Source organism: Gorilla gorilla, chromosome 18, assembly GCF_029281585.2.
Source record: "Gorilla gorilla gorilla isolate KB3781 chromosome 18, NHGRI_mGorGor1-v2.1_pri, whole genome shotgun sequence".
Lineage (NCBI taxonomy): Eukaryota > Metazoa > Chordata > Mammalia > Primates > Hominidae > Gorilla > Gorilla gorilla.
In genome coordinates, this window is record NC_073242.2 from 107077444 (window position 1) to 107099916 (window position 22473).

The following is a 22473-nucleotide window of genomic DNA, read 5'->3' on the forward strand; positions in this document are numbered from 1 at the left end:
ATTTCAAAAGGTTGGATGCCTCTTTCAAGGAGGGAAGCGATAGTTATTTTGCTCTTAGGTCTAAATTTTTTAAACCAGTCTAATCATCAGAATCATATGAAAATCTCTTTTGTTGTCGTTATTATTATTATTTTATTATTATATTTAACCATTTGTAAGAGGGAAACTAAGGCCAAAGAGGGTTGGGGTGGAGGCAGGGATGGTTAATGGGTACCAAAAAAAAAAAATTTAGACCAGTTGCTTTTTTTAAAAATTTGTTGTGGGCCTATCATGATGAACGTATCCAATAAGCGTATTTTAAATCTGAATCTGGATATCAAAAGAGGTAGGAGTGACAGGTAAAAAGGGAAGTAATTTGTGAAAGAATTATAAAAGTTATCAGGGAGTATGAGATAACTCAATGATAAGATAGAAATAGAACAGTTAGGAAATCATTTACTCATTTGTTTGCTTTTCCTATGAACTTTTTCCAAAAATCACCATTTGTGAAATTATGATTTAAAACATGAAAACAAAAGCTTTAAATATATGAAATAGTAAATGTCTCGAGGAATTTGAAGGGCAAGTTGTTATGGATAGCCATAATTGTCCATTTTAATGTACACACAAATCACTGGGGATCTTGTTGAAGCTGTTTTTGATTTAGAAAGTCCCGGGATGGTCCTGAGCGTCTGCCTTTCTAACAAACTTCCAAGGATGCAGATGCTGCTGGTTGGTGGACCACACTTTGAATAGTGATATTTTAAATTGAGTGCATACACGTCCGTGAGCAACTATATTTTGAACAACCAGTTGGGGAGAGAACGCAAAGGAAAATCAGAGAGTTATGTCATTACTTGTTGGATATATAGTTTTATAGAAATAAATCTTTTCTGAATGTTAAATTAAATTTGATCTAAAGCTCCCTGTCTGTCACGAAGGGCAACCTAACTTGATATGTAAACAAACCACAGCCGAACAGGAGTAAGTAACGAATCACTGAGTGCCAGCCAATCACAGCACTCAAGCTTCAGCCAATCACAGGTGGCCAATTGATCAGGGCGTGCCTATATAAGGGAAATGCCAAGCCCCAACGAATCAATTTTGTTAAGTAATGACCCTTTTCAGTCTCTGAATAATGCCTGCCCACTTTGCTGGATGAAGCTCTGTGAACTCTTCCTGGTTCTTAGTACTGCCTAATTCATGAATCCTTCTTTGCTGAAATGAACTCTGCTAAAGTTAATTTAAAGTTTTTATTCTAACATGAGACTTTCTCCCATGAGACTTTGCATGAGGGAGAACAGTCGCTAATTAACAGCCAGTTCTTGAAATCACGCAGTCCTGAGATCCAGCTGATGCTGCTCAGCAGAGAAGCAGATGTTTGGAGGTAAGAGTTGATTAGGTAGAATCTGGGAGGGAAAATATTTAAGTTAAAAGTGTTAAAATATTTGAAGGAGTAAAAAATCTTTGAGATTTTTAGATTTTAGAAATCCCCAGGTGCAAAAACTCTGGGAGTGGACATGCATCACTTTGCATAATGGGAAGTTTCTACCACATTTGTATTTGTTTGCTTTTGTCATACATTTCCTCTGCTTCAGAGATACATACTGTGAGTTTCATTAGCAAATTTCACATTAAAATTTAAGCAGGTGTAAAAGTCTTGTTATTTTGCAAGACTTAAAACATCTACTTTTTGTAAAAAATAAAATGTTTAAGCGTTTTCTGTTAAAACTAAATCCAGGTTTCGGTGTTACAGCTCCAACTTCCCTCAGCTGTAGCCATAAGTTCATGTTGATTGTTACTGGGTGTCTTTAAAAAAATGTACTTTCTTTTATAGTATGTGAAAAGTATATAGGCATTATTGCAGATTTCTAAACGAGTTATTTCTCTAAGATGAATCCAATAAAACAGTGTCTTAACATGAAGTGACTTTGTCCCTGTGGTCCAAAACTGCGGTAAAGTCCCTGCATTTGTGTAACATTTCCCATCTGGGTAGGCAAGTGTGATAGTCATTGAATGGGGCTTTTCCCCTGATATGATTTTGATTCGCATCTGTGCCCAAATCTCATGTCAAATATGAGGAGGGGCTTGGTGGGAGGTGATTGGAGCATGGGGGTGGATGTTCCCCTTGGTGTTCTTATGATAGTAAGCGAGTTCTCATGAGATCTGATGTAAAAAAAGTGTGTCACACTTCTCCCTTATCTATCTCTCTCTGCTGCTCGGCCATGGTAAGACATGCTTGCTTCGCCTTCCCCTTGTGCCATGATTATAAGTTTCCTGAGGCCTCCTAGCCATGCTTCCTATACAGCCTGTGGAGCTGTGAATCAATTAAACCTCTTTTCTTCACAAATTACCCAGTCTCAGGTAGTTCTTTATAGCAGTGTGAAAATGGACTAATACACCCCTTCTCCCCTCACCCGATGACCTTCAGAATGTTGGCCATATATAAATTCAAATACATCTGGCTTAGTGTATATAAAATAATTATTTAACTTAGTACTTTACAAGCTAACAAGTAGCTAAGAAATACTAAATGACATCAGTGATACATGGTAGATGATAGATGGGCATATTTGCTGGCAAACCTATGGAAATCATTTATATTCTCAAATCTAATAAAACAGTGACCTTGTGTTACTACCAATGAGGATTAAGGGATGAGTTCCTGGTGCTGTAAAGTCTCGTCAAAATTGCCCTTTCTCATCTCTTTGTACATTTCTTGTACCAATTCTGGTCCTTAACCGCTGGACACAGGGTCTTGAATGACTTCTGCGTTTGCTCCATGCTTGCCCATCACTCTGTATGGTATTTTGTCATTCTCTTTCAAAAGTCCTCTACCACTTCCATAGGAATACCACTTTACCAATTGTGTATTCACATGTATTAATTTTCTATGCAATTTGATATCTTGGGGTTCTTGATTTGTGCTATATTGTGTATCTGTTTTCAGGATTAAGAGGGGGAGTGTCAATTTACCCTAATGTTATGTCCTGAATCACCTTATCTTCTATAACAGTGGTTTTCAAGCTTTTTGAAGTCTTTTAAAAATCCCCAAGCCTAGGCTATACTCTAGACCAATAAAATTAGAATCCCTGGGGAAGGACCCATGCGCTGGTATTTTGAACTTCCTGGAGAGCCCACCATCAGCCAAGTACAAGAGCCTAATATGGTTTGGATCTGTGTCCCAACCCAAATCTCATGTTGAAACGTAATCCCCAATGCTGGAGGTGGGGCCTGGTGGGAGCTGATTGGATCATGGGGGTGGTTTCTCATGGTTTAACACTATGCCCCCTTGGTGGTGTCATCGTGATACTGAGTTCTTGTGAGAGCTGGTTGTTTAAAAGTGTGTCATACCTTCCCTTCCTCTCCCTTCCTCCTGTTCCTGCCATGTAACACATGCCTGCTTCCTCTTGCGCTTCCACCATGATTGTAAGTTTCCTGAGGCCTCCCCAGAAACAGAAGCCACCATACTTCCTGTACAGTCTGCAGAGCCATGAGCCAATTACACCTCTTTTCTTTATAAGTTACCTTGTCTCAGGTATTTATTTATAGCATTCCAAGAACAGACTAATACAGAGCCCATGTTCTAAGAGACTTTTCCTCATTACATGCACATGGCATCCATGTTCTTGCTAGTCATATCCACTATACTCCTCCAAAGAACCCTCTAGACTCCAGGCGAGGCTGATAATACCAGTGTCACTCTAAGCACTAGGCCTGCAAGTCAACTTGACTCAGCACTGCCATGACAATTTCTCACAACCCCTCACCTCTAACGATTGATCTACCTCCTACCTTGCTCTTCTTCAAAGCCAGTAACCTAATTCCAGAGAGAAGCTTCAGGTTTTCATTTGAAATAATTATCTTCAGGGACATTTGGAAAGCCATTCTTCTATGATAATAAACCAAATCTTATGACTGTGGTCTTCATTTTTCTTCAAAACTTTTTTCTTATGCCAAAACAATCTGCCAAACTTATAGCCATATTTTGCAACCAAAGATTTTTCCAATGGAAAAACAAACACACAAAAATCTGTAACTCATTCTCTTCCCATTAGGAGAAATTAAAATAGGAACATATTGTGAAGCTCCTATTTAAATTTCTTTATTTTTTAATTTGTATTCATAAGAGACAAAACATTAGGTAATTCAGTTATTAAATATATGCATTTTGGCCAGGCGCAGTGGCTCACGCCTATAATCCCAGCAGTTTAGGAGGCCGAGGTGGGCAGATCACTTGAGGCCAGGCGTTCAAGACCAGCCTGGCCGACATGGTGAAACCTTGTCTCTACTAAAAATACAAAAATTAGCTGGGCGTGGTGGCATACACCTGTAATCCCAACTACTCGGGAGGCTGAGGCAGGGGAATTGCTTGAACCTGGGAGGCAGAGGATGCAGTGAGCCGAGATCCCGCCAATGCACGCCAGCCTGGGTGATAGAGTGACACTCTGTCTCAATAAACAAGAAAAAATATATATGCATCTTAGTTCAAATCATTTTTTGGAAGTTTCACTCCTCTATTGCTCATTGTAAATATATCTGTTACACTGGAATGGGAGTTATCTGTCTACTGTGTTGAGTTTTAATCTCCTTTGCTGGCTTGTCATTATATCTTCAATGTTTGACCCCATGGGAAAACTTAATAAATACTTCTCATGAACATTTCCACCACCCCTGAATTTGGAGATTTGCCTCTTCATTCAATTTTTTTTTTTTTGCAATAATTACTTAGATACTCTCTAGAAGATTAATGAGTTACACAGACTTTTGCATTCCTCGCTAGGGAGCTATGCACAATCTATTAGGTATCTGGCAACAACAGCATAAGGTGTAATGGGTGCTTAATAAATGTGTTAAGCCAACAGCCAAGAAGAATACAAAAGGTAGAAGTAATATTTTGATTCTACCTGTGGCTGTAATTTCAGCTGGATCCTGAAGGATGGATGAGATTTTGACAGAAAGAAAGTGATGGAAAGGAAGAGAAAGAATCATCACAAGTCAGCGTGGGGGTGCACAGGGGGTTCAGTCAGTTCTCCTTTCATTACATGCAGATGTGGAAAAATTGGATAAATGAAAAGGGAGATTAAAATTGTAAAATTTCAGTCATTTCCTCAGCAGTCATCTCTCCGAAGGTTGGTTCTGTAGCTGCTGGCAGGTGGCCAACTTGCTAAGTCCTCTTAAATTGACAGAGAAGCCAGATAAATATCCACTCTTGGCAGCACTTTCCTGACAGATGGTCTGGCATTCATGGTATAATCCAAGACAACAATGGTAGAGCTAAAAACTCTCTAGCCTAGCATCTCCTAATTACTGCATGCAATATGTAACTAGGATTTCAATGTGCTAGCAGTTACTATCGTGGAAACAAGGGAGATGAAACCATGTACAATAACCAAGAAATGGCAACCACATTTAAGAGGATGAGTGTGTCTGACAGGGGGGACTTCAAGACTTGAAATGTAAAAATATAAGAAAACAAACAAGTTCATTTCTTTTCCCTAAATGAAACTCGGTACTACCCTTCAGGTCACAAATGAAATGAAAGATGAGATTCCAAGAAATTTTATTCAGTAGCTTTTTAAGTCTTTTGCTCAGCAACTTGCATTTTAGTGCCCCCGTTATAAATTCAAGCCAGTTGCAAATGCCCCTGATGGCTGTAATTATTTGGACTTGCATTTTCTGACATTCCTCCAGCCACACACAAGGATAAAGGATGATGTGGTGTCCTAACGGCAGTGACTCAGAACTAGAAAGCTGCTAGAGCACCGTCACTTAAAATGGGTCCTTAGGCATGTCACTGCCTCTCAGTTTTAGTTACCTATTCTCTCTCTCTCTCTTTTTAAAATAATTTCAACTTTTATTTTAGATTCAGAGGGTACATGTGGAGGATTGTTATTCTGTGTATTATGTAATGCTGAGGTTTGAGGTACAATTGATCCTGTCACTCATATGATGAACATAGTACCCAATATTTAGTTTTTCAGCCCTTGTCCCCTACCTCCAGTAGTCACCAGTTTGTATTATTGCCATCTTTATGTCCATGAGCACTCAATGCTTAGCTCCCACTTATAAGTTGGAACATGAAATATTTGGTTTTCTGTTCCTACGTTAATTTTCTTAGGATAACAGCCCCCAGCTGCATCCATGCAGCTGCAAAGGACATGATTTTATTCATCTTATAGCTACATAGTATTCCACAGTGTATATATACCACATTCTCCTTATCCAGTCCACCGTTGATGGGCACCTAGATTGACTCCATGTCTTTGGTACTGTGGATAGTTGCCTTTTCTCTTAAAGAAATTACTCCTCTGCTAATCTAACTTTTATTTTGGAGAAATGACTGTGATTTACCAAAGCCACATATATTTACTTCTGTATAATGACTTAGGAACTTAAAAATAAACAAAACAAGAGGTAAGCTTAAGGAAAGACTATCACCAGGAATTATTGATGTATCTACATGCAAATAAGTACCTTGTAATAATGAACCTGTTAATGAAAATCTCTGAAGACAGTAAGGTTGATGCCTAAATTAAGATCTTGAGAAGTAAAGTATGAAGCTTTATCAGAAATAGAGCAGACTCAGGGAAAAGAAATATTGATGCATTCAACCTCTTTAGAATCATGAAGCCATCTATCATCATAATTGCCGATATTGGCAGTAGCACTGTTCGAAACTTGTAGTCTCAGGATAATTACAGCCTTCTAGATCTGTTTGAAAGTAGGTTGTGATCAATGGTGGAATCCCATAACTTCATTTCAGTTTTAGCTAGGAAGTTAATTGTAACTGTTTTGCCCTTAGGCCTAATTATTTGTTTATAAAAAATTGCTTTACATTGATATTTTTGAATCTACTGCCTGTTAATGAGTAGTTAAGGAAAAGATAAATATCTGCATATCCTTGAAATAGATTTATACCTAAGAAAATCCATCCTACATTCTCAGTTTCTTATCTCTTATCTCTCTATTGTTGATGGGAAGCCTTACAGATAACATAAACTGAGGGTTAACACATACTTTGTGTATATTTCTATGCATATAGAAGAGTGTATAGAAGATCAGTTTTTTAAAAGTACAAATGTATGTGGATTATTTATTGTTGCATAGTAAATCTTCCCCAAACTTAGCAGTTTAAAACAACAAAGAATTGTTATCTCTCAATTTTTGTGGGTTGGAAATAAGAGCACAGATTTTCTACTTCAGGGCCTCTTACAAGCCTAAAGTCTAAGTGCCAACCAGAGCTGGGGATTCAACTAAGGTTAACTGGAGAAGGATCTGCCTCCAAGATCACTTCCATGCTTGCTGGTGGAATTCGTCTCCTCAAGGGTTGTTTGACTGAGGGTCCCATGTCCTCACTGTCTGTTGGCTGCAGACTGCCTTCAGTTCCTTACCACTTGACTTTTGTTTTGCTTCATCAAGGCCAGCAAGGTAGAATCAGCTAGCCAAACCCAAGTTGCAGTCTTTGGTAACCTAATCACAGAGGTGGGATCCACTCAGAGTGGATTTTTTCTATTTGTGTGAAGCAAGATAGCCAAAGAGTGTGGATTTGTAAGGGATTACCAAGGGCTTTGCACACAGAAGATGGAGTCATTTGGGACCATCTTAGAAGCTGCCTACAACAATGTGTGTGTGTGTGTGTGTGTGTGTGTGTGTGTGATTGCATACATGTAATATCTCTAGAAGGATAAAAAATAAAATAGTTGCTTGTGTGACAGTAGAAGAGTGAGAAGCAATGACTTTTTATTCAAGTTTCTCCTGTGCCTTTTGGACATGTAAAGCCTGAGTTTGAGATGCTGGTTGCAGATATCAGAGTGAATTTGAAGATACATGAATCTGGAGATCAGAAAGAGTTCTGGACTGAATATAATATTTGAAGTCATGAATCAAGAGATGATACTTGATCTTATTAATGATAAGATCACCCAGGAAGGCAGGCCAGACAGAGAGGGAGAGAGAGAGAGAGAAAGAGAGAGAGAAGTAGAAAGTTTGAGCCTGGGGGTACTTTTTTTGTTTTTCTCTTAAAGGACATTTGTGACTAAGCTGCAAAATTGTTTGATAAAAAATGAGGTGTTTGAAAATAAAAATGTTTAAAAACATAAAATACTCAAAGAAATGGAATGGTATTTTTTTAAAATTGCATTTACAGCAATTATACTGTGATTAGCTAGGATTTGGTTTATGTCCAAAATCTACAGATGCAAAGAGTATCTAGACTGACAATTTAGGGTGAAAGGTGAAGATTCCAAAGGAAAGTCAGTGCAGGAGGAAAATGGATTAGAGTCCAAGGAGCTGATATGCTTCATTTAATTTTTCACCTTGAAAATTCCACAGAGTCCTACTTGTCTGCAACCTGAGGCCATGTCTTCCTTCCAATATGATCCTCTCATCTCTGAAGTCTATTCTGTTCCTGTTTCTTTCACTTGCTACTATGGTAGGTTGTTTTCCAGAGTTCTTTCTTTCCCCCTTTGAGATACAGTTATTTTTATTCCCAAATACCTAGTAGTCAGGGTTTTTTTTTTACCACGACCACGTGGTTAGAGCATAACTATCAGCTATGTTCTGAAGGGAAAAAGAAAAGTTTAAGTAATAAACTCAACTTCCTCTGAATATCATCTGTCCAACTGACAAAATGGGGGTTTGAAATAAATTATCTTAAGAATCCTTTGAACCTTCAAGATTTCATCCTTTAAACAGAAGAAAGCTTGCAAGTGCTGAGGCTAAGATACAGCAAAGAAAATAAGGTGGCAACTAATGCTAACTGCCAGGCTTAAGTGAAGTTTTGAGGCTGTTGGAACCTCTGGTATCCATCCTGCATCTGGACTTCCCTCCCACAAATCTCCTTTGCATTTATCTTGGGGAATGCTTTCTCCTGCCTGTAATCTGTTGGAATTCAATAATCACTGCTGAGCTAAGGCACGCTCGTGTGCACAATGCTCACCCATACTCACATCCAAACACAGCAGATGTTACGCTATAATAGTATGTTCCATAGATCCCACGTATTCAATAAACCAAGCTTCCCCAGTATGCATTTAAATTAACTTTTCAGTTTCACATGAAAACAAGAACTGTGAAACTACCTAGTCAGCATTGGTTTTATAGAATCTCTTGTCCATGTGAAAGTTAAAGTTAATGCTCCTTGAGTTGACATATGGAGCTAATTTGATGGATGTATGTTCAAATGAAATATGTCTCAATGATGCAAAGGCTGGGTAACACTGGTATACTAGCTGGTTGGATGGTGATTTCTAAATATAAATTAAATTATTTTTATGATGTGGGGAAATTACTTAGGGACCAACATCAGGAAAACTAAGAAATTGAGACTGTAAAGATAATGTTTATTTTAAAAGACAAATAGCACTGCCTGTGGGAATTGCATTTACTAAAATCTTACATGATAATATTAGATACACTTATAATTTTGTGTTTGCACAAAATGTTAATATGTGTTAGGAACATGGTATCTATATTAGTGCTTAACGAACAGAGGTTATCCTGTTCTCTCAGTACGATGTTTACTACAATTTGCACAAAGCAGAATTGTGTCACTTATACTGTTCCTACAGAATTTACCTCTTGAAAATTGGAGATCTTTTTAATGGTAGCAACTCCTATGCAGAACATAGGCATACAAAATGTTGAGATGAAATCGAATGCCTTTGGTTCTTTGGAAATTCCAGTGCAATATTATAATTCAAAGCTATGTTGAAAGACACTTAATTTCAGGATTTGTTTTACTAAACTCTCACAACATATTTATGGGAATGATGAAAAGCAAACTGGATTATAGATAAGTTAATTGAAGTCATAGCTATTTATAATGCTAAACAAAATGTGTTAATTAATTACTTCATCTCACTGTAAATCAGGTATCAACTTTATTTTAAAATCCAGATTTAATAACTAAAATGTAGCTTTCCATATAGTTATGTTTATCAGCAACTAACCATAGTCATATTAATAGTGCTTGTGATTTCCACCAATAGAAATTAGGTATTTTTTTTAAAAGCAAAAAACAACTTAGGCTAGCAAAGTCTGCTAGAGAATGAGGCCTAAAGACTTATTTTGTTTTAATTTGAAAAATTAAACTTCTCATGGACAAAATTATCACCAGCAGAGCTGAGGTTCAACTTGTGTTCATAGCAAGCATTAGGAATACTTTGGAAAAAGCTAAGGTCAGCTTTGTGGGTGGAGATGAGTAGACAGGAATTTATTTATTTATTTAGTATTGTATTTTTTGAGTCAGAGTCTCACTATGTTGCCTAGGCTGGAGTGCAATGGTGCAATCTCGGCTCACTGCGAACTCCGCCTTCCTGGCTCAAGCGATTCTCCTGCCTCATCCTCCCGAGTAGTTGGGATTACAGGCATGCACCACCACCCTTGGCTAATTTTTGTATTTTTAGTAGAGACGGGGTTTCACCATGTTGGCCAGGCTGGTCTTGAACTCCTGGTCTCAAGTGATCTGCCCGCCTCAGCCTCCCAAAGTTCTGGGATTACAGTCGTGAGCCACCGCACCCGGCCAGAAAGAAATATTTTTAAAAAAGAAAGAAAGCAAATATCAAATTGTTCATGGTATCAAAGAAGAGAGAGTAACTAGAAATATCATAGACTGGTCCAGCAAGTCAGGTCCCTTCTAGTAAAAGGAGAGACAGACAAGTGCCTTCTGAAGGGGCCATTTCCTCAAAAGGCAAACAAGAGACTTTAAGGATTCATGGGTTCCTCATCAGAGAAGATGTATGTTATTCCTATTTGACTATCTACATCTACACTCTCCCAACCTGGTGCTTGGTTGACAAGGGTGCCACCTTCTGGAGTTTACATTCTAATTGGAAAAATAGCCAATAAACTTGTGATTTATTTTCATTAAAAAAAATCTGGTATTTTTATGTCACCTTATAGTTGTTGCAGATATATCAAAATTTAGTTAATATCTATCTCTAGATATTACAGTGGTTATTACCCTACCGCTAGAGCTTGTTATTTAATATAATAAACATATATTATTACATAATTTAAAAAATATTTTAATGTTTGTATACCAATATTAATCTAAAATAGTATGATCAGTTTGGTGAAGTTTAATGGAACTTCACCAGGCTGTCAAAGGGGTCTGTTGACTTAACATGGTTAGGTACACACATTCTAGATGAATTTGCCAAAAGGCTTTGTTTTTTAATTTAACAAAACAACAATAAAATTTGATACAAATGTAGAAGTTATATTTATCAAACCAATGTAGAAGTGTCAGTCTTCACAATTAAAAAATTTTGCTACAGAGAACAGAAGAAATGCATGGAGATGAAATAATTAACTGGCACATGTAAAACACTAATAAAAATGTATGTGAATTAAAGTATCAGTAAGGCTTCAAAGCATCCCTCTTTTAGGCGATTACCAAGGTATTTCCATTGACTAAATTGTCCCAAATTATTCAAGTCATCACTGAAGTATGGCAAATGTTGAACCACAAACTGATTAAAAATTAGTTGAAAAAAAGGAAAGAGTGTAAATATACTGGAGTCTTAAACAATATCCTGTATTATGTGGATTAAGTATTTTACTCTAATTAATTATGTAGGCACTATGTAGAAAGCGTATAAAAATCTAATCTTTGAGAATATATTATTTAACTCATATAGTGTTAAATTACTTTGTATTTTTTCCTAATGATATTAATTGGCTTTAAGAAAATAAAGGCAATGGGCTGGGCACAGTGGCTCAAGCCTGTAATCCCAGCACTTTGGGAGGCCGAGGTAGGCAGATCACGAGGTCAGGAGATCAAGACCATCCTGGCTAACACGGTGAAACCCTGTCTCTACTAAAAATACAAAAAAAATAGCCGGGCGTGGTGGCAGGCACCTGTAGTCCCAGCTACTCGGGAGGCTGAGGCAGGAGAATGGCGTGAACCCCAGAGGCAGAGCTTGCAGTGAGCTGAGATCACGCCACTGCACTCCAGCCTGGCAGACAGAGCAAGACTCCGTGTCAAAAAAAAAAAAAAAAAAAAAAAAGAAAGGAAGAAAACAGAGGCAATTAATTGACCCAAAACATGTCCTATGATCAAGTTATTATAATTAAACACAGCCAAGATTCTTGATGTATAGGATATTTATAGAGAGGTGTTGTGTGTGTGTGTGTGTCTGTGTGTAGTAGTCATATAAAATTCAAATACATTATATTTTTTACTCAAAATGATTTAAAATTGTTATAATTGTATCTATAATAAATAAATATATTCCATTAGTGTGTCATACTCATCTGGGTATGGTTTGTTGTAAGTTTCAAATGTTGTGCACTCAAAATATTAATAAAGCCCATTTTTAAAGAAAATTTAAAAGAAGCAATGTAATAAAGAATCTTTGAATTATCCATTATACATTTACTTTTGGAATGTATTCATCTTTATGCACTTAATCATTTGGGAAGCAATTTGTCTGTTAATGGCCTTATGATAATTTAATATAAATTCAATTTATATAAAATGTGTTCAATGTCAATTGCTACTAGATTAAATATGTGATTTGAATAGGAATTAAACATTCACAGTTACAAACATTGTAAAGATAATGGTCTCCCTGATATGATCATTTCTCTTCATCACCAATCTTTTTTTTCAAGTTTTTATTCTTATTAAAATTTTCTAAAGAATTAGCTACATTCATTGATACCTCTGACTTTTTAAGATGGATAAACAGTTTGTGATAGATATATTATTTATATTAAAAAATAAAGTAAAGCCTGGCTCACATTTGGAATCGCAGCACTTTGAGAGGCCGAGGCAGGTGGATTGCTTGAGCCCAGGCATTCAAGATCAGCCTGAGCAACAAAGGGAGACCCCTTCTCTACAAAATAATAATAATAATAATAATAATAATAATAATAATAATAATAAACCAGGCCTGTTGGCATGCACCTGTGGTCCCAGCTGCACAGGAGGCTAAGGTGGGAGGATTGCTTGAGCCCAGAAGGTTGAGGCTATAGTGAGCTGTGTTCATGTCACTGTACTCCAACCTGGGTGACAGAGAGAGACCATGGCTCAAATAAATAAATAAATAAAATATAATAATAAGAAATAAAGTTAGATGTATCTAGCTATGTGAATTCTCAAGCTGCTTGAATATGTGAAGATGATTTTGGAGTGTCTGGACTCTGCTGGATTAACCGACTGGACTTGATGTTCATGTCAATATAGCATGAGAGGGAGTTAGGCCGTATATTGTTTGGTGAAAGTGGACCAAGACATGCAAGAGACAGAAGTTCTGTTTGAAAGTTTTGCTTTTAAAAAAAGTAGACCAAACATGTCAAACCTTTCAGAAAGTTTTCCCCAATTAACCAGTTTCTCAATCCTCACTACCCCTTTACTCTATAATCATACTCTGTTTTATGTATCACTTAAAACTGAAAGCCTTCTTGATTCTCTTATTCTCATATGCGTGCTCTTCAATCAAATTAGAAAGCCTATGAACATGAACTATGTCTTTATGATGCATTGATGTTTTTCTCATGGACAAATAGAGGCCCTACATTTTATGATGGGACCTGTTAATGAGGGAGGGCATAAGCGGATTGGTGAATAAATGGAAACCAGGAGTTGTTTGGGTACACAGTCTTCATATACCTTCTCAGATTCCCCCAAATGTCCATCTTTCTCTCTTTCTTGGCTCTCATCTCTTCTATGCCAGACTTTTGGAACCAGGTGAATCTCACACTTCAGGGTATGAAATTTGGTTTTCTATGTGTCTTTCATGTGGTTTGGAGGGAATTAGCTGGCCAATAGGTGAAAATTAACCCACACGAAATGGGAGACAGGAGGGAGCCAGGTGGGTAAATTCCCCTTTTCTTCTCCCCAGGATGAGATTCCTTGTTGGAACATTTTTATAGAATCCTCAAGTGCTGCGTGAGCACTCCTGTGACCGGCTGTGCCACTTTATGGAACAGCATGAAGCAGTAGCTGTCGTATTGCACAGCATCTTCCTTAACCTCCCTTTCTTTTCCCTTCACTTTCTCTGCTGTAGGCTTGTACCACCTAAGTAAAATTTTAGCAGAATATCCTTTCCTTAGGCCCTGTTCTCTAAAGTTCCTGGGCTAAGACTATTTGTAATAGAAGTATTTTAAAGATGCATATCCTCAAGACGGGTTTTAGGATTCAGACAGTCACTTAAATGAAAGTAATCATTGTTGGTCACTGTGACTGGTGAGTAGGGTGGTAATGATCCCTAGCATGCAGTCGCTGGGTTTACTTAGAAGGAAGTATTAGCTCACAGCAGTGCCCTCAGAGACCAAGCAAGTCTTGCTGTATACTAGGATAATGGAATAGGATGGCTTCTGATGGAACTTACAAAAATAGATGACAATTTCAGGACAGTCAACTGCCAATTTAAGACATGTTTTGAAAGCCAGTGGGCCTCAATTACAGCCTTGAGGGAGACTTTCCTGTACCCTCAAAGAACAAGGTGTTAAGAATCAGGCTTAGGTTCTGAATATAAAGATGACAAAGTTGCCAGAAAATCTAAATGTACAACCCCAGTAGATCTCCTGTGTCAAAAGAGAGTCCTGACAAAAAAAAAAAAAAAAAAGAATGGTCCTTCAGACTTAATTGGGGATATATGGTTGGCTAAACACAACACCTCTTGATTTTCAAAGTTCCCTTCAAAGTATCCCTCCTTGCCAGAGGATATTGGCTTCCCTTGCTTGCTTGGAGACCATGTGAAGCCCTTACTGAAAAATAAAAAGCAGGTCTCTTGCAGGATAAAACTTGCTCTGCCCCCACTGGCCTTCGTTGCTTCCAAGTCAATAACCAAGGTCAGTTCTCAACAAGGAGGCAAGAGCCTTGCATTCAGGAAAAAAAAAAAAGAAAAAAAAAAACAGCCAACAAAGCAAAATGGATTGAGGATCTTAAAAATACATATCAACAAGAACTAGGGATGCCTGAGTAGGGGTGAATTTTGAGGGTTTTGTACTGCTGCTTCTGTGTGTGTGTGTGTGTGTGTGTGTGTAAGATATAAAACCAAATATGGCATGATTCATTGACATGAGCACACTCTGCCATAATTCAAGAGTAAACATTTTAGTAACAACACCTGGAACTGATCCTAATAGTTTTCTTTGATGGTTCCATGGAGCAGATCAAACAAATAATCTACCAAATAAATGAAGTGAAAATAAATACTAGTAAATTAGGTTTTAAGGAGCATGTCACAAAACCAAATGTCTCTAAGACCTCTGACAGGCTTTGTGTAATAAGGGAAGAAAAAATTGGAAGAGTCACGGAGGCGGGCAGGTTCATTTATGATGTACAATCTGAAACTCCATAACTTGGTATAACTGACCTGCTTTACCCTGAGAAGCGCTCTTCTTTTGAATTATTTGAAAACTAAAACAAGCAAAATATGACCAGCCAGTTTCCTCCAAAATGCACATAGTAGTGGTGTAGTAGATACATTAAATACTCTTTTGATTATTTATCTTTTTTGTTTGTTTGTTTGAGACGGAGTTTTGCTTTTGTTACCCAGGCTGGAGGGCAATGGCGCAATCCCGGCTCACCGCAACCTCTGCCTCCCTGGTTCAAATGATTTTCCTGTCTCAGCCTCCCGAGTAGCTGGGATTACAAGCATGCACCACCATGCCCGGCTAATTTTGTATTTTTAGAGACAGAGTTTCTCCATGTTGTTCAGGCTAGTCTTGAACTCCTGACCTCAGGTGATCTACCCACCTTGGCCTCCCAAAGTGCTGGGATTACAGGCATGAGTCACCGTGGCCAGCCTGATTTATCTTTTTTATTTTGCACTTGAAAGGTTGATAATTCTGAATTTGATGGTGACATCGTATAGAGATGAGCTGTGAAAGAAATAAGATTGAGACCAACAAGATCTGTAAGTCAATAATCAATTATTGGCAAATGTATTGAAAATTTAAAAATAAGTTATAAAGTTAGAATATGTAAGTAATTGATTTTCTTAAAGTGAGTTCTATAATTAAGAGTCTTTATATCTGAATTCAAGTGTTGGTTCTGTCATTAAAAAATTAAAGTCATTTGAGGCAAATTGATTTACTCAACTTACTTGCTAAATAAGTTATGATTAAACTATTTAATAAACTTTTTGACAGGTTCTATACAGCATTTGTGAACTATGATTCATGTTGAAATTATTTGTGTGAGTTGAAAATGTCACCAACAGTCACTAGTAAATTAGGTTTTAAGGAGCATATCACAAAACCAAATGTCTCTAAGACCTCTGACAGGCTAAGGCGACATACTTCTCTAAGTAAATTTACAAAACTAACTTTTTAAATGTGTTTTTAAATGCTAGATCTGTAGATTGAATCACTGAGGACTTTTGTTAACAAATCTCAGTTATTTCTCAAGAACAACTGGTTACCTTTCTGGCTATCATTAATCTACTAAAAATAGGTGCCATCAAAATCTACTTCCATTAATGTAGAAGAGATATCATATACTCTTAAATAATCTTTATATGTATATTTTATTATACTGTAAGTTCTAGGGCACATGTGCACAACATGCAGGTTTGTTACATATATACATGTGCCATGTTGGTGTGCTGCATGCATTAACTCATCATTTACATTAGGTATATCTCTTAATGCTACCCCTCCCCCGACCCCACAACAGGCCCCAGTGTGTGATGTTCCCCTTCCTGTGTCCAAGTGTTCTCATTGTTCAATTCCCACCATAATCTTTCAATAAAATGATTTACTTCGAATTTAACCAACTATCCCATAAATTATGTAATACACCGGAGCACCAGTATTGTCTAATAGTTTTAGATACCCCAGTATTTATTTAACCAAGTATGTATGTCTACTTTATACAGCTATAGATTAAAATATTTAAGAATATCACTGTCATCCACTAAAATGAATAATGAAGTTCTTATTGTTTCCAAGAATAAAATACAGTCAATATGCATCTCTGCATGAAGTGATCAATTAGTTCCTGAATCGTGCATCAATACTTACAAATACACACACAATTAAATGTGTATCAATGTTGACAGATTTGTAAAAAATAGTTCTAGATTTATTTAGATTAATGCAACTCATTTCAGTGATTGACATTCTATACATTAATGTGAAATTATTTCAATATTTACATTATTTAATTATATTTTACTGAAAGTATTTTCATTAAGACTCTTTTTCTGTAGTTACACAACAAACTTGATTCCTAATGGAGAAATTTTTATTTATATCAATTTTATTGATTATCATTACTTGCCTTGCAAGTTTCTTTTTGGTGGCCTTAATCTAATTCAAATTATCTAGGGCCACATTTTGCAGTTCTATTATTTTCCTGTATTTCCAACCTTGTGTGGCCACTATATCATATATTCCTATGCATCATGGATCCAACGATCTGTTCCCACCTCTATTTTCAAATGTGCTGATTGAGGACAAGTAGAAGTTTGCAGTTATGTAGGATTTTTAACATACCAGTGATTATTTTTATACACTGATAATTATGCTGCCTTCTGTGGAAGTGATTCATATGACCCCATGATGCTGCCTGAAATGTTTTGATTGGAGGCCAGGAAACCATGATGAGGTCAGTTTTGGGATCAGAAAGAAGAGAACAAAAATAGAGAATGTTCTTTTCCTAAAATTTCAAATTCATTTGTAACACTTGATCTGCTTTTAATCTGGCTGAAATTATACTGAAGATCTAACAATAATTTATACCATTATTTCTGGGAAAATAGGTTATAAATGTCCAGGATAAAATTAACTTATTTTTAAAACAATCTATTTGTTGTTTAAACTTACCTCTTATAAAATATTTTTCATTAGTAGGTGTCTTATCTATTTGGACTGCTATAACAAAATACCTGTACTGGGTAAGAAAACTAGACACTTACTGTTTACAGTACAGGAGGCTATGAAGTTCAGATTAAGGTGCCAGAAGCTGTGTCTGGTAAGGACTTGCTTTATGTTTTCATATATGGCACCTTCTTGCCACATCCTCATGTGGTGGAAAGGATGATCAAGCATCCTTGGGTCTCATTTTTCAATGTTTTTAAAAAATTTTTAAAGTATTTTTTGATAATTCCATCTGTACATATTTATGGGGTACATGTGAAATTTTGTTTCATGCATAGAATGTTTAATACTCTTTTTATTATTATTATTATTATACTTTAAGTTTCAGGGTACATGTGCACAATGTGCAGGTTTGTTACATATGTATACATGTGCCATGTTGGTGTGCTGCACCCATCAACTCCTCATTTAGCATTAGGTATATCTCCCAGTGCTATCCCTCCCCGCTCCCCACCACCCCACAACAGTCCCCAGAGTGTGATGTTCCCCTTCCTGTGTCCATATGTTGTCATGGTTCAATTCCCACCTATGAGTGAGAACATGCGGTGTTTGGTTTTCTGTCCTTGAGACAGTTTGCTGAGAATGATGGTTTCCAGCTTCATCCATGTCCCTACAAAGGACATGAACTCATCATTTTTTGTGGCTGCATAGTATTCCATGGTGTATATGTGCCACATTTTCTTAATCCAGTCTATCATTGTTGGACATTTGGGTTGGTTCCAAGTCTTTGCTATTGTGAATAGTGCCACAATAAACATATGTGTGCATGTGTCTTTATAGCAGCATGATTTATAATCCTTTGGGTATATACCCAGTAATGGGATGGCTGGGTCAAATGGTATTTCTAGTTCTAGATCCCTGAGGAATCGCCACACTGACTTCCACAATGGTTGAACTAGTTTACAGTCCCACCAACAGTGTAAAAGTGTTCCTGTTTCTCCACATCCTCTCGAGCACCTGTTTTTTCCTGACTTTTTAATGATCACCATTCTAACTGGTGTGAGATGCTTTCTCATTGTGGTTTTGATTTGCATTTCTCTGATGGCCAGTTATGATGAGCATTTTTTCATGTGTTTTTTGGCTGCATAAATGTCTTCTTTTGAGAAGTGTCTGTTCATATAGTTTGCCCACTTTTTGATGGGGTTGTTTGTTTTTTTCTTGTAAATTTGTTTGAGTTCATTGTAGATTCTGGATATTAGCCCTTTGCTAATATCCAGAATGATATCAGATAAGTAGGTTGCGAAAATTTTCTCCCATTCTGTAGGTTGCCTGTTCACTCTGATGGTGGTTTCTTTTGCTGTGCAGAAGCTCTTTAGTTTAATTAGATCCCATTTGTCAATTTTGTCTTTTGTTGCCATTGCTTTTGGTGTTTTAGACATGAAGTCCTTGCCCATGCCTATGGCCTGAACGGTAAGTCAGTGTATTTAGGGTATCATCACCTAAGTGTTTATCATTTCTATGTGTTGGGTACATTTCAAGTACTTTCTTCCAGTTAGTTTGAAAATGCAATACATTGTTGTTAACTATTGTCACCTTACTCTGCTGTCAAACATTAGAACCCTTTTCTTTTATCTAACTGTATGCTTGTACCCATTAACTAAACTCTTTTCACCTCCCCTTTCCCATACATCTTTCTCAGTCTCTGGTATTCATTATTTTACTCCGTACTTTCATTCAGAATGTTAGTCCCCTGACACATGAGTAGTTTACAAATATTTTTCCCTATTCAGTAGATTTTTTTTTTAATTCTGTTGTTTCTTTTGCTGTAGAAGCATTTTAGTTTAATATAGTCCCACTTGTGTATTTTTGTTTTGGTTGACTGTACTTTGGAGGTCTTAGTCATAAAATCTTTGCCTAGATCAATGTTCTAGAGAGTTTTATCTATATTTTCTTCTAGTAGTTTTATATTTTTTGGTCTTATTTAAAGTCTTTATTCCATTTTGAGTTGATTTTTGTATAACGTGAGAGATACGGGTGCAATTTCATTCTTCTGTATGTGGCTATCCAGTTTTCCCAGGACCATTTATTGAAGAGGGTGTCCTTGACCCATGTATGTAGGAGATCGGTCAGGGTGGTAGGAGAAATTATAGGAAAAGAACGCAAACCTTCTCAGAAGGCCAGAGGTTTGCATAGCTTCAGAAGAGGGTTTGGCTAAAGGCAGCTGAATTCTCTCAGAGTAGATAACAAGGAAGTGTAAGGGAATTGATCTACATAAGTTAGTTTACTTAGGCCTCTGAACCTGGCCTTTAACCATCTGCGAGCGTGAGGTGGGCATCATGTGAATTGCCCACAAGTGGGTTGACTCAAGGCCTTTGTCATTAAATTTATAATGAATACATGCTCTCAGCGGCAGCTTGTTAGGGCTGCCGCTGCTGACTCTTTACAGGACCATCCTTGGTGTCTGTGAGCCGCCCAGTTCCCTAGCCCGCTGTTTCACTGGATACCTGTGTCTGAGTGCATTTGTTCATCCGTCCTTCATGCAGGGTCTGTGGGTCGGACCCGGCACGTGTATGGTCTTGGCAGCTCTGTCAAAGGTCAGTTGCCTGTAAATGCATTGCTTTATTCCTGGGATCTCCATTTTGTTTCATTAGTCTGTTTTTATACCAATACCTTGCTGTTTAGGTTACTATAGCCTTATAATATATTTTGAAGTTAAGTAATGTGATACCTCCAGTTTTGTTCCTTTTAGAATTTTTTTCTAATTATGTGAAAAATGATGTTGGTATTTTGATAGCGACTGCATTGAATCTGCATATTGCTTTGGGTAGTGTCATTTTAATAATACTAATTCTGATCCAGGAACATAGGATATATGTTTCATTTGTTAGGGTCCTCTTCAGTTTTTTTAATCAGTGTTTTGTAGTTTTCCTTGTAGAAACCTCTCATCTTTTTGGTTAAATTTATGCCTAGGTATTTTTATTTTGTGGATATTGAAAAAGGGATTGCCTTGGGCCTCTTCATGAGAGTAGAGCCCTGAGGACTTAGTCACCATCTAAAGGCCTTACCTCTTAATAAGATTGCATTGAGGATTAGGTTCCAACGTATGAATCTGATGGAAGCACAATCATTCAGACCAAAGCAATAGGTTGTATTGTAATTAGAGGTATAAAGAGGTCTAGCTGACTAAACAAATTGGGTTTTGTGCAGGATGACAGTACCTCTGTGGCCACTCAGGATCTCATTTATTCATTCAGTCAGTCAACACTTATTCATTGAGACACCAGATAGCAGGAATGCAGTTGTCTGCAAGACAGATATCTATCTTGACTTCATGGGTCTTACAATTTAAATGACACAGGCAATAGTGTGATAAACTGTAAGACTCAAAAGTCCATATTCTCTGGAGTATATGATGCAGGCTTGGGGGAGTCTCAGCCTCCTACAGGATGTGATTCTAACTTGAAATAGAAAATGAATCTAGGCTGGTCTAGGTCCTAGCTTAGAGCCGTCTTGTCCCAGACAATTCTAGAACTGCTCCGTAGGTTTATCATTCTCTTGGGTCTGACCAGCAATCACAGGGATACAGATATCTGAGATGTAAAATAAAATTCCAAGTAAATTATTTATTATGAGGAATCAAAATTTTAGTAGGCAGACCTTAGCTGTTCACTCTCAAGGGCATCCTTTTACTGCCAGCGGGCTTAACGCTAAACTCAATTTTTAATTAGACGGGCAATTGAATCATTTTTATTACAAAGTTCGATAAAGTCATGCTGAACTCTGTAAAAAATCATCCAGGTCTCAGATTAGACTGTATATCTTTTCATATAAGTTCCTGCACCCCTCTTTTAGTTTTCTTCTCCTCTGGGTAGTTCAGGGTATATTTTGTCATTCCCCAGTTTTAAAGCAGTCTATCACCCTAGGTATGTTTAACTATCCTTTCTTCTTGAATGCCACAATTCACTAAGATGGCCTTCAACCATATTCAACTTGGACACTAACACATGGTCTCAATCATATCACTAGCCACCATAAACATGAGAGGAATCATAAGTAAAACCTGGGTTCAAATCTCTGTTCTGCCACACATTTACTGTGTGACATTATCAAAAGTCATAAACCTATTTAAATGGGGGAATCATTACAACCATACAAGGTGCTTAACAGGATTGCTATTAAAAAGTAAAAATTTTCAACAGTAACATCCAGCATAGAGCAGACCAGGCAACATATGACACCGATTATTACTTTGTTGCTACTGCCAGTCCTTTCTTATTCTTACTTCCACCAAACTACTAATTTCCTCATTCATAATGTGTTAATTTTCTACACATCAAGCTGTCAGTGAGAAACCTGTTTCCAACATCGAGGGGAACCTTACATTGAATGGTGTATAAATTATGCGTGGTTATTAAAAGCAAGAAGTAGATATCAGTAAAAGTAGATGAACATTTTTGGACAAAGAATGGTAGACAACAGAAAATTTAAAAAGCGGGGTAAGATAAAATATAATTGTCAGGAAGTAAAGCTTGTAAGTGGTAGGACAACGAATAAGATGAGAACAGAATGAAGGAATAAAAATCAGTGTTTTATTCAGATAACTGTTGCATTTATTTAAGCAACTTTTAAACCCCAAATACCTTTCTAAGAGAAGCTCTGATTTAAGTACATTTAAAATTTACTCTTTTAAGTAGGCCTATGTTGGTTTCTCTC

At 37.0% G+C, this 22473-nt stretch overlaps 1 long non-coding RNA gene across 1 annotated transcript in view; it reads left to right on the top strand.

The window, feature by feature from the left end:
- Positions 1-631: 631 nt before the first annotated feature.
- The window catches only part of LOC109023603 (uncharacterized), a 480000-nt gene continuing 458158 nt past the window's right edge, over positions 632-22473 (top strand). Inside the window, exons 1-2 of the long non-coding RNA XR_008672812.2 lie at positions 632-1366; positions 15777-15854. This is a non-coding gene — a long non-coding RNA (uncharacterized lncRNA). The remainder of the gene's footprint in view (positions 1367-15776; positions 15855-22473) is intronic.